Here is a 13,075-nt window from a genome sequence, read left to right as displayed (position 1 = left end):
CCCAAATCCAAGTCCAGAAGGCATAGACCAGAGGTTATGAAGTGGAGGAATGCATCCATTAAGGGAGAGCTCGCCAATTTTCACTTTCGATGATTTAGATTCAGTTTGAGAGAGGTTCTCTCCTCTCTCTCTCTTAGGATTAGGATTAGGATTGAGGACTTCTCTTAGTTTCTAAGAGTGACGCTCGATCCAGGTTTAATATTTACTTTAAATTATGTTTCTATGCTGCTTTTACTTTAATGCTTTTATTCGTATCTATAAATGTTGCCAGGTTGACTTATGAATTCTTTCCATGTTAAGATTTGAATTAATGATTATTTGAGTTAATTCAGTTATTGATTGCTTTCTCTTTAATTTGTGTTACCATTGCTTTCCATCTAAGGACACTGTTATTCCAGCAATTTACTTTTTCCCCTTTTGGTCCTGGTTAAGAAATCAGTAACCCAACAGTTATCAACTCAACATAATTGATAATCGTTATCTTGCTAATTGAGCTGAACTTTAGTAATCCCAACCTTTTCCTAGGAAATAAATAGGATTCAAAGGCCAATTTAATTAGTCCCTTGACTTACTTTTACTTTAAAGGTTGACCAAGTGGAATTTAGATTCAACTTTCATTATTGTTGAGAGAGATAACAAAATGGACTTCTAATTTCTCTTACCTTGCCAATAGTTGCTTTACAGTAATTATTTATTTCAATTGCCATTTACTTTACTTGTCATTTAAATCACTTGCTTCTCACCTTCTAAACCCCGATTACAACCTTTATAGCCAATAATAAGAACATACTTCCTTGCAGTTCCTTGAGAAGATGACCCGAGGTTTGAATACTCGGTTAACAATTTTTAAGGGGTTTGTTACTTGTGACAACCAAAACGTTTGTACGAAAGAGATTTTTGTTGGTTTAGAGACTATATCTACAACGCGACTGTTTTTATGAAATTCTTTACTGGCAAAAATCCCTAACGTCAAAATGGCGCCGTTGCTGGGGAACTGCTAACGTGTGCCTTATTATTGGTTATTGTAAATATTTTTTTTCTTTTGTTTATTTATTTATTTTTGTTTTTCCTTTTTATCTTTATTTGCTACCATGAACTCTCACCCCTCTCGCTTTGAGTTTGGTTCTAATTTTGTTGAAGGAAATAGAAGTTACAGCAGGAATGTGCATCAAGGTCAGACCAATCAAGGATGGATGGAGCCAAGAGGACCTAATCAACCCTTTAGGCAGCAACACCCTCCGAGATATCCTGGACAAAGACCATTCTACCGTGCATACCCAGCTGAAAGATATGGTGGACAACCTTGTAACTACCAACAAGCCCCACCCCGTGCATATAAACCATCCTTTCAATATAACCTCGAACCACCACACTCACAAGCTTTTCTTCACCATTCGCCACCATATGATCCTTCCTTACCCCAGTACCAATCCAATCGCTCCCAATCACCACCACTTTCCTTTGTATCATATCCAAGTCCAGCAACCCGAGAAGCAGAGGTTCGCCTAACAGAAACAGTAAATAAATTTCAAACAACCATTCGACAACTGGAGCAAGTAGTAATTCAATGGGTTTCTAGACGCTCAAATATACAAGGGTCAACCACAGCCCCATGTGAATAGTCTAACGAAGAGCGTAGCATGAAGGAGATACCAGAAACTCCAGTGGACAAGACAGTGAATGAATTCGTACTAGAACAAGTAGAAGAAGCTGTCATTGTTCAAGAAGAAGAGTTGGTTGAAGATCTTGGAGATGCTGAACCTCCATGGGAATCCAGAGTTGAGGAGAAATACGTCAAGGACGTTACAGTTGATGCTAAGGAGGATATTGCACAATCCCCAAGGCCAGTCGTTTATGAAGAACTAGACGGAGTAACCCAGGACACGAATTTCCTTGATAATGATAGTCACAAGTCAAATTCTCTTAGTGATGAACTGGCATCCGCAAGTGAATTCTCTGAGTTCGAAGAATCTTCCCCAAGTGAATATGAAGACGATGCAGAGGTAGATTTCTCTCAACCTCCAATCTATGACTCAAGTGATGAGGAAGACATAGAAGACTTTGACCAGGACACAGATAAAAGTGTAGAACCTTGCAAGGAAGTGGCGGAATTCACAGAAGAGCACAAGGGAGTAGAACTTACAGAACCACCGGAAACACCTACCCCAAGGCCATTGCCACCTAATACAAGCTTCAAGTGGGTACAATCCTTAACCTTTAACTTTACTTATTCACTTGAATATGGTTTACTTGAAACAGATGGCCAGCTTAGAGCTCTTTGCGGCTTTAAGAGTAAGAGGGAAATGGCTCGCACTCAGAGCTGGTGCACAAGGTTCAATAAGATTCCACGCTTCACCTCGAAGTACACGGATTGGTATCATGCTCAATTGCATGGATCACGGAGAACGTTTGGTCACCATGGTGAGATTCTACTTTTTGAACCGCCCGGATGGAAACGTATAGATCAAGATGGAGGCGGATTTAATAGCAAAGCTTGGGATCCTGGAATCTATTCTGACATTCGTCACCCCAGGAGCCTGAAAATTTGTCTGAAGCTGCTCAGAAGCTTTGCATGCCTAGTTTGGGACCCCGGAGGCTATTGGCATTCCAAGCACTGGTGGAGATTTTTGGACGAATTTAAACAAAAACCGCCATAACAGGAAGCTCCTCCAATGTCCAACTTAAGGACTTTAACTAAAAGTGCTAGGTGGGAGACAACCCACCATGGTATGGTCGCTTCTTTTTCCGTTTAATTCATGTTCTTTGTTTTTATTTTTCATTCCTTATTATTAAACCTGGACTCATGCATAGCACTCATATTAATCATTGCATTCTGCATTTTTCATGCATATATATATATATAAAAAAGGGATGCACGACGCGACCGGATGCCCCATGCGATCGCGTCACACTGCGAACACACTATCCACGCGACCGCGTCATCCACGCGGCCGCGTGACCTGGAGATCGGCGTCAGTATCCAACGTCCAGAAAGTTAGGCTGGAATCGTGCGTCACTTGTGCGTTTTGCACAAATTGGCCCACGCGATCGCATGCCCTATGCGATCGCGTCCCTTGCACAAAACCAATCCCACGCGACCGCATGAGCGACGCGATCGCGTCGCATAGATTGCACATCATCCTAGAAGGAGACAGAGAGTTGTGCTGAAACTGTGCTGGAGTCGTGAGTTTAGCACAATTTCCAGCGGCGCGATCGCGTGACCCACGCGATCGCGTCATCCCCTCTTCCACCCCTTTCATGCGATCGCGCGCCCCACGCGATCGCGTCACTCCCATTTTCACCCCAACCACGCGACCGCGTGCCCCACGCGACTGCGTGCCCCACGCGGCCGCGTGGATTCGAAAATACAACCTCCCCAGCCACGCGAACCCTATCAGTCGCGCAGCCCCCCAACCCTCTTCTCCCTCTCTTCTTCTTCTTCTTCTCCCAGCTACCACCCAGCACCACCCAGCAAACACCGCCCCACCACCCAGAAGCCGCCGTCGTCCAGACACCGCCGCCATACCACCCCCTTCCCTTCTTTCTTCTTCTTTCTTCCTCTCTTCTCCCCTCTCCACCACTGCCCTCCGCGGCCACCACCCACCACCGCTGGCCATCCAGCCGCACCCCTCTGCCACCCACCCGCAACCCCCTCCCTTCCTCTATCAATTACCCTAAACCCTATCCCCATTACCCCCTTCTCCACTGCCCCCTCAGCCGCCACACCGCCACCGAACCCCGCCACTGCGCCGGATGCTGCTGCAGCCACCACCCAGCCGCTTTCTTCCCCGTTCTACTCCTCCCGCCTACCAGATTCCAATGAACGCTGCCTTTCTGTCTTTCGCAGTTATTTTACGCTTTTTTTCTGTTTCTATTCATAATTAGGATAGATAGATATGCATGCTGTAGTGGATTTTTAGGTTGTTAGGTAGATTAGGCTGTGGTTAGTGGATCTAGGTCTGTTTACTTACACTGTTCATGCTTCTGTTTTATCAAAACTACAAGTCTGCTGTTCCTGTGACCTTGTTCATATGTTGTGCTTTCCTGCATTTGCTGCTTGTTACTCTGACTTTTCATGTTTCCATTAATTATAGATAACTGCTGCAAGTTGTTAATTCATATGATCTGCCTTGTTTGCTGTTTATTTTCCGGGACAATCCAACTTTAGCCGAAATGCTGCCCATATTTTTTGTGCATTATTTTCATTCATGTTTTGGTTTGGCAATCTGACATCTGTTGTCCTCTGCTTTACCCAAACCGCTTCATGAATGCTATGGCAGACTTTCTTATCCTCTCTGATTTCCTGGTTTATATACTGCATTTGTGATATTCTGATTCCAGTTCTTACTTTCTTTATATCTATTAGAATCAACATCACCCTGTTTTCCTTGTTCGGTTGTGAGTAACTTCTAGCCATAATTGTGACTCCTTGTTATATGGAATATTTTCTTTATGCCACTTACTACCTCACTAATTTTCATTTTCTAACTCCTTTTTCAAATTCTAACCATGCTAACCTTTTAAAATCTATTTTCTGATTTTTCACATTCCTCTAACTTTCTAACCATGGCATAATGACTATTTTTCGATTTACCTTGGATTCTGATAAATTTTGGATTGTAAAATCTTCCTTTCAAACTTTTAAACTTCTATACAATCCTTAATGCACAGTTCATATACTCATTTTCCTTATTCTATTTCTCCTTTGCCGCTTTGAGTTTTCTCTGTTTCATTACCTATCTGCTTTCCTATTTTTATCCATATCCTGGTTTTCTGTTTTTTTTTTTTCAGGATGTCTGCCTCACACAGGAAAGGAAAAGGTAAGGCTACTGGTAAGCGCAAGAGAGGAGATTCCTCCCAGTCCATCATTGCCCTCATGCATGATTCCTCATGGCGGGAGAAGAACTTTACACAGCAGGAAAAAGCTGACCAGCTCCTCCCTGTAACTGATCCAATAAAATTTGCAAACCGGTACTGTGAGCTGAAGTACCTGGCTTTTGCAAACTCCAGGAATCTATACCTGGAGCGAACTCTGAAGATTCCGGAAGCACTCCAGCAGTACACCACTGAGCAAATCAAGCAAAGGGGCTGGTTCTTTCTGGAGATAACACTGACAGAGGTCAACGCATCTTGGGTCCGGGAATTCTACTGCAACTACTACCTCACCACCCTAGATGCCGTAAACCTGAGAGAAAAACAAATTCTGGTCACTGAAGAGGCCTTAGAGGACATTCTCCAGCTCCTAGCCAAGTCCGATCAGCTTGATGGTTATTCAAAGGCTGAGGAGGACATGCGCCAGATGCAGTTTGATTGGGATGCTGTGAAGGCACGGATAGCTCTGGACCCGACTATTCCTTGGGAGATGGGTCAGGACACCACCATGCCTAGAGGGATCAAGAGAGCGTACTTAAATGATGAGGCTCGGTTATGGCACCAGATCTTGAGTAATTATGTGATGCCGAGTACTCACGAGACGGAGATCCCGGCTGCTATGTTCACCCTCCTATGGTGTGTGATGGAGGGAAAGGACCTTTATCTGCCACGTTTTATCCGGCATTTTATGGCCAAGGTCCACGTCCAAGGCACCCTCCCTTTTCCGTATCTAGTTACACAGCTTGGCCGTCGTGCTGACGTGCCATGGGAGGATGCCGATGAGAGACCACCAGCGGCGGATTGCAGGAAGATCATTCCTCACAGCAGGAACTTCTTAGCTTTGGGCTACAGACCACCACCCTTCTCTGCTACTGATGAGACAGCCCCACCGTCTGCTGGACCTTCTTCATCCACGGCTGCCACTGCTGCCCCTGCTGCTACCACTGCACCTTCACCTGCCTCTGAGCCCGTATACCGCCTCGTGCACTGCCTATTCCGACAGCTTGATTAGATGGAGCGCTGTAACCGGCGCCGGTATGAGAGATTGGAGCGTCGCAGCCAGCGACGCTATTCGAATCTGAAGCTGATGATCTGACAGGGTGGTGACATCCCCTCTGAGCCCGACACACCATCTGAGCCATCAGAGGAGGAGGAGGATGAGCACGAGGAGGAGACTCATTTCCAGGAGGAGACCCATCAACAGGCAGCCACCGAGCAAGCTGCACCACATCAGGAGGTTACGCACCAGATAGAGGCTGCAGATCCGGAGATCCCGATCCAGTCAGCCCCGCCTCTACAGCAGCCAGACCCTCAGCCCACCACCACCACAGAGCCTCTAGCTACCATCCCTACCAGTGATGACACCCCTTCACACCCGACTTGACTGAGCATCAAGGACGATGCTTCATTTAAATGTGGGGAGGTCGCCATCTATGGCGTTTTATTTTGGTGAACCACTACATCTCTTCTTTTCTTTTATTTTGGATATTTTTCTGTATTTTTCTTTTTACTGTTATTTTCTGAGTACTTATACATTGCTACTTTTATGTATTTTTACTCTATTTTTGCATTCTGCATTCTTAGTTCATATTGCAGCCATTTAGTTTATTTTAGTTATTTAGTTTAGTTTGCAATTCTAACTTATTAGTGGATTATTAGTATAGTTTACCCTTTTTAGCATAAGATAGTATAGCTTAAATTGAAAAATATAAAATGGAAGTAAGCTAGGAAATTGAACATAACAGATTTAAATCCATGAACCTTGTATATAGCATTACATGATGTAGTTAAGCCGACAACATTTCATCAAGGAGGAACATTAAAACTCTAAAGGCTACCCTAAATAAATTTTTTATGAGAATAATGGGAATTTTTAACTAAACCTGCATAACATATATGAATGATATATGATGTTTGAGTTAGAGAACACACAGCCTGTGAGTCTTGAGCTTAATTGTATGGTTGCATTTAAACCATAATTTCATTCCTGTGTGTTTCGCTTCTTTTTATTCTGATGTTCTTTACTTTGCTTTAATCTATATGTCCAATTATAGAATATAGATACATGCCAAAAGAATGATTGAGGCCATCATTTGATTTCAGCTCACTTACCCCAAAATAACCTACCTTTCGCATCACCCTTGTTAGCCCCCTTGAGCCTTTAAAACCCCTTTTATTCTACTTGGCCACACTACTAGCCTTAAGCAGAAAAAAAAAAAACAAAATAAAATCCCAAGTGAATCCTTGGTTAGCTTAAGATAGAAAAATTATGAATAGATTAAAATGTGGAAAACTTATTGGGAACATGGATGATAGAAACAAAAGGGTAGAAAAGTTAAAAGAAATAAAATAAAATTTGAAAAGCATGCTCATGAAAAAATCAAAGTAAATCAATTACCATGTGCATAAAAAAAAAGAGAGAAAAAGTTATTTTTCAGCATTTAATAAAAGGGGATACAAAAGAATCCCCCAGTGCAAAATAAAAGCAATGCACATGGGATAAAAATAAAATTGAAACATGAGCATGTAACAACAAGTGGGACAATATGGGAAAATTGGTAAAGAAGTTTGTTCTACTAAATATGTATATTAGGTGAGATCTTAGTCTAATTAACGATTCACTTATTAGCTCACTTAGCCTTATACATATATCCTTACCTTTACCTTGGCCCCATTACAACCTAAATTAAAGACCTCATGACTTTTGGTATGACTGTATTCTACAATTGTTGATTGGTTAGATGAAGATCAAAGTTATAGAAAGTAAGAATAAAAAGAAAAGTAGAGCGAATAAACCCAATAAACACTGAGTGACTAGAGGGTAAACACAAAATCCAGTGAGGGTTCAATAACTCATCAACATATATATGTGCTTAATTTAATAATTGTTTTGCAAGTTTGTACAATATTTTTATTTCCCATCTCATTTGCTAAAATGCTTTATTATTTAAGGGTTGGCTATATATATACATATATAACTCCTTGAGAATGTGAACTAACTTGACTACATGTAAGCTTTATATATGAGTGGATAAATTGGAATTGCATGACTCATTTAGGTAGATGCATTTAGAATAGGTTGCATTGCATAACATTCCACTACTTTAACCTTACTTTTTACCTTGGATTTAGCATGAGGACATGCTATTGTTTAAGTGTGGGGAGGTTGATAAACCCATATTTCATGAGTTATTTTGTGCTTGATTTGAGTGATTTATTCAATCCTCCACCCACTTATTCATATTAATTACATGATTTTACTTTTCCTTCCTTATTATGTGATGTATGTGAAAAACATGTTTCCTATGCTTTAATACTAATCATTTTAATTACCTTTATTTCCATTCGATGCCGTGATTAGTGTGTTGAGTAGTTTCATATTTTCTAAGGCAGAATGAGTTAAAGGTTGGAAAAGGAAATGTACAAAAATGGAAGGAAAAGTGCGAAACGGAGTTTTACAGAAACCGGTATCCACGCGATCGCATGGACGACGCAATCGCGTGCCAGAAGCGAAGAAGCAGCGACACGGCCACATGACTGACGTGACCGTGCGCCTTAAGCAGAACGTATACGACGCAGACGTGTGACTGACGCGACCGCGTGGCAAGGAAAAGCTCCAGATGACGCGACCGCGTGACAGAGGCCACGCACCAGAAATTACAGAACACGCCCCCAGCGGATTCTGAAGCCCTTTTTGGCCCAAATCCAAGTCCAGAAGGCATAGACCAGAGGTTATGAAGTGGAGGAATGCATCCATTAAGGGAGAGCTTGCCAATTTTCACTTTTGATGATTTAGATTTAGTTTGAGAGAGGTTCTCTCCTCTCTCTCTTAGGATTAGGATTAGGATTTAGGACTTCTCTTAGTTTCTAAGAGTGACGCTCGATCCAGGTGTAATATTTACTTTAAATTATGTTTCTATGCTGCTTTTACTTTAATGCTTTTATTCATATCTATAAATGTTGCCAGCTTGACTTATGAATTCTTTCCATGTTAAGATTTGAATTAATGATTATTTGAGGTATTTCAGTTATTGATTGCTTTCTTTTTAATTTGTGTTACCATTGCTTTCCATCTAAGGACACTGTTATTCCAGCAATTTACTTTTTCCCCTTTTGGTACTGGTTAAGAAATCTGTAACCCAACAGTTATCAACTCAACATAATTGATAATCGTTATCTTGCTAATTGAGCTGAACTTTAGTAATCCCAACCTTTTCCTAGGAAATAAATAGGATTCAAAGGCTAATTTAATTAGTCCCTTGACTTACTTTTACTTTAAAGGTTGACCAAGTGGAATTTAGATTCAACTTTCATTATTGTTGAGAGAGATAACAAAGTGGACTTCTAATTTCTCTTACCTTGCCAAAAGTTGCTTTACAGTAATTATTTATTTCAATTGCCATTTACTTTACTTGTTATTTAAATCACTTGCTTCTCACCTTCTAAACCCCGATTACAACCTTTATAGCCAATAATAAGAACATACTTCCTTGCAGTTCCTTGAGAAAACGACCCGAAGTTTGAATACTCGGTTAACAATTTTTAAGCGGTTTGTTACTTGTGACAACCAAAATGTTTGTACGAAGGGGATTTTTGTTGGTTTAGAGACTATATCTACAATGCGACTATTTTTATGAAATTCTTTACTGGCAAAAATCCCTAACGTCACAACCCCATCCGGCCTGTTCAGAATCTTCACCTCGGGCTGCGGCTCTAGAGGGTCGACCTCTGTAGGGACGGAAGAAGCTGAAGCTGCCGAAGCTTTCCCTGGTGGCACAAGAGGAGGACCCTCATCATCATCGTCAGGGGCAGGCACAATCTTGCCATCCTCCACCATATTATCCATACTGAACAGAGAGAGATTGGCCGCGGGAGCAATAACTCGGACCTGAGCCTTCAGAATCTCAAACATATCAGTCATACTATTCACCATGTGCCCTTGAAGCTCAGCATAATTATCTTGGGCAGATTGAAGCCTCTCCTTAGTTTCTAGCAACTCACCATAGGTCCGGGTATAGCTCTCTTTATACTTTTTTGCAGCCTCATCAGCCAGGTTAGCAACTGCCTCCGCCCTAGTAGCACGCTGCTTCACTTTCTCCATGTCAATTTCCAACTTGGCAACCCTGACATCCAACTCATCCTTCAGACCCTTCATCCTATTAAATTCAGCTTGGGCTTCCTCAAGAAAAGCCTTGGTAGCCCGGACAGGGGACTCCCTAACAACCTTAGATAAGGCCGCACCAACATTGGCCATTCGAATGCTGTTGGTCGTTATAAAGTCAAGGTGACGAAGAATGGAGACGTCGTCCAGAGGAACCTTACCATGAGGAGAAATTAATTCAGTGGCAAAGGCCACACCAGCAAACTCTTTGTTATCAAGGTTATACGTCCCAATAGTTTTTTTACATTTCGGAGGCGGGCTAGCAGCATTAGGAGAGGAGGCAGGGCCAGAAGTCGCCTGAGGTGGATCAGAGGGAACTACATGGACTCTAGGGGTCGGGATAATCTTTCTTGGGCCCTGAGAGTCAGAAGTCGGCTTCTTTGGGGACGCCTGAGAAGACCCTTCCCTCGAGGTCTTCGTTGACAAGTTTTGGGCAGCTGTCGCCGTTTTGGCCCTCCGAAAGGCCTTCATGGAGTTTGAAGATTTTACCATTTCTGAAAAGAATACCAGGAAAACAAGTTATAATAATAAAGAGGAATAAAAAACAATTGAAGAAAACCACTTCTAAAAGAAGTCGGACGCTACCTAGCTCGGCATGAAGGATGGAAGGATCTCCGAGAAATCTCTTGGTGTCCAGATGAGGAGGTTCCCCCCAGTGCTTCTCTAGAACACCCACAAAGGCCTTCTCAACCTTATCTAAACTCTCCCAATAATACTTAGGAGCTACTATATCATTTTGCCAAAACAAAGGAAAGGTCGGCTCATCATTCTCATCTAAAAAGAAAGGTCGGGCATTCTCGACAGCTCGGACTTTAAAGTAATAGTTCTTAAAATCTCGAAAGGACTCGTTAAACATTGAAAAAACTTTCTTCCCCTGGGGTAGCTCGGAAAAAAATCCAAGAAGCTTTCTTCTTGGATACTCCAGGTTTTGTCAACACAAAAAGATAAAGAAAAAGGGGTGTAGTAGGTCGGACACCTAATTCCTGGCACAACAGCTGGAAAATCTTAATGAAGGCCCATGAGTTCGGATGAAGCTGAGAAGGGGCCACGTTACAAGTCCATAAGAGGTCAGTCTCGAAAGCAGAAAAAGGGATGGTGATATTCAGCTGACTAAAGAAGCAGTCATAAGCATAGAAGAAGGTCCGTTCTCCCTCAGTTAAGGGAGGGAAACTAACCCTCTCCTCAGGATCAGGTGACACCAGTTCATAATTCTTTTCATCATCCCTATTGCTACAGATCCTATGAAACCTCCTAAGCCTCACACAGTACTCGGGATCAGCCACGGTCACACACATCAAGACTATTGAATCCAGCTAATCGGTGATACCAGCAGGAACATTGGTAGACATCTCGATAATGTTTTTTCGTGAAGACATAGGCCAACTATCCCTACAGTAAGAAAAATGAAGAAGAGGTTACTACTAAACAACTCGAACAGTAAGAGAATGGCAAAAGAAACAATCAATAAGTGTCAGATATGGCAGCAAAAGGGAAACCCTAGGACTCGTAAAGAACAGAGGACCAACACTAAAGTCTAGGGGCACCCTTTGGAAGCAACAACAGAGCAAGAACTCAGAAAAAAGAACACGACGCAAAAATATGTGCCCTAACCAGCCTTAACCCTCTCAAACAAAAATAAAAGGAGTTCAACCATTTTGCCAGCATTTCTCCATACAAACAACAATAACAAAAAGACCATAATTATCATGGGAACCAGACCTCGCAAAGAATCACCAAGAAAGTTTCAACCTTTTTCTACTAAAAGTTCAACAAAGACCAAAACTTTGTGCAAAGTGAAAGCATGCAAGAGTAAAAGCAATAAGAACAATGACAAATAAAGCAGGTAGAACAAGAAAGGGTATAAGCACCAACCTGCAAAAGGAGAAGTGACGATGGAGGTGTGACGAAAAGCGAATGGTCCAATGAAAGCTTTGAAGCTTCAAAGAAGAAAAGCTTGGGGTAAAACTTTAGCAAAATGGTGATCTTTCCAAAGAAAAGTGAAAATCGAAAGGAAAGAACGAAGGAAAGAGGCTTTTTTCAGAAAGCAAAGGGCGAACAAAAAGGAAGTTTTTTCTTCACTGAGCAAATGAAACGGATGAAAGCAAGAAAACTAAAAAGCAAGGTTCAAGGCCTTTTTCAAATTTCAAAATTAAGCAAGGAATGGAACGGCAGAAAAAAATAAAAGCCTAATCAATGGACATTAAAAGCGCATGCGTATTCCCAAGGAAGTGAAAAATGCTTCGCAAGCAAGCGCCAAGAATCACGTAAGGAAGAACAACTCGAAATCAAAAACAAATTCTCGAACATGACTCCCCTAAGGGATCGAGGCTGGAAAGCACGACCTCAAGGGAAGGTCGAGGCTCGGTGATGAGCGGATAATTTATACCCTTTTTGGCATTATTTTTAGGTAGTTTTTAGTATATTTTAGTTACTTTTTATTATATTTTTATTAGTTTTTATTCAAAAATCATATTTCTGGGTTTTACTATGAGTTTGTGTATTTTTCTGTAATTTCAGATATTTTCTGGCTGAAATTGAGGGACTTGAGCAAAAATCTGATTCAGAGGCTGAGAAAGGACTGCAGATGCTGTTGGATTCTGACCCTCCTGCACTCGAAATGAATTTTCTGGAGATAAAGAAGCCCAATTGGCGTGCTCTCAATTGCATTAGAAAGTAGACATCTTGGGCTTTCCAGCAATATATAATAGTCCATACATTGCTCAAGATTTGATCGCCCAAACTGGTGTTAAAAGCCAGCCAAAAACTTTTTGGTGTAAAACGCCAGAACTTGCATAGTTTTCGGCGTTAAACGCCCATTTTGGCACCCAGGGTGGCGTTTAACTCCAATATGAGCCATATACACGTGGAAGCTTGAAAGCTCAGTCCAAACACTTAGCAAGTGGGCCCCGGAAGTGGAATTCTGCACTATTTACACCTAGTTACTCATTTTCTGTAACCCTAAGTTACTAGTTTAGTAGAAAAACTACTTTTAGAGATTCATTTTAGCACCTTATGACATTTTACACATCATATTGTATCTTC

Source organism: Arachis hypogaea, chromosome 12, assembly GCF_003086295.3.
Source record: "Arachis hypogaea cultivar Tifrunner chromosome 12, arahy.Tifrunner.gnm2.J5K5, whole genome shotgun sequence".
Lineage (NCBI taxonomy): Eukaryota > Viridiplantae > Streptophyta > Magnoliopsida > Fabales > Fabaceae > Arachis > Arachis hypogaea.
The sequence above is the reverse complement of the archived record's forward strand: the minus strand, read 5'-3'. Positions refer to the sequence as shown.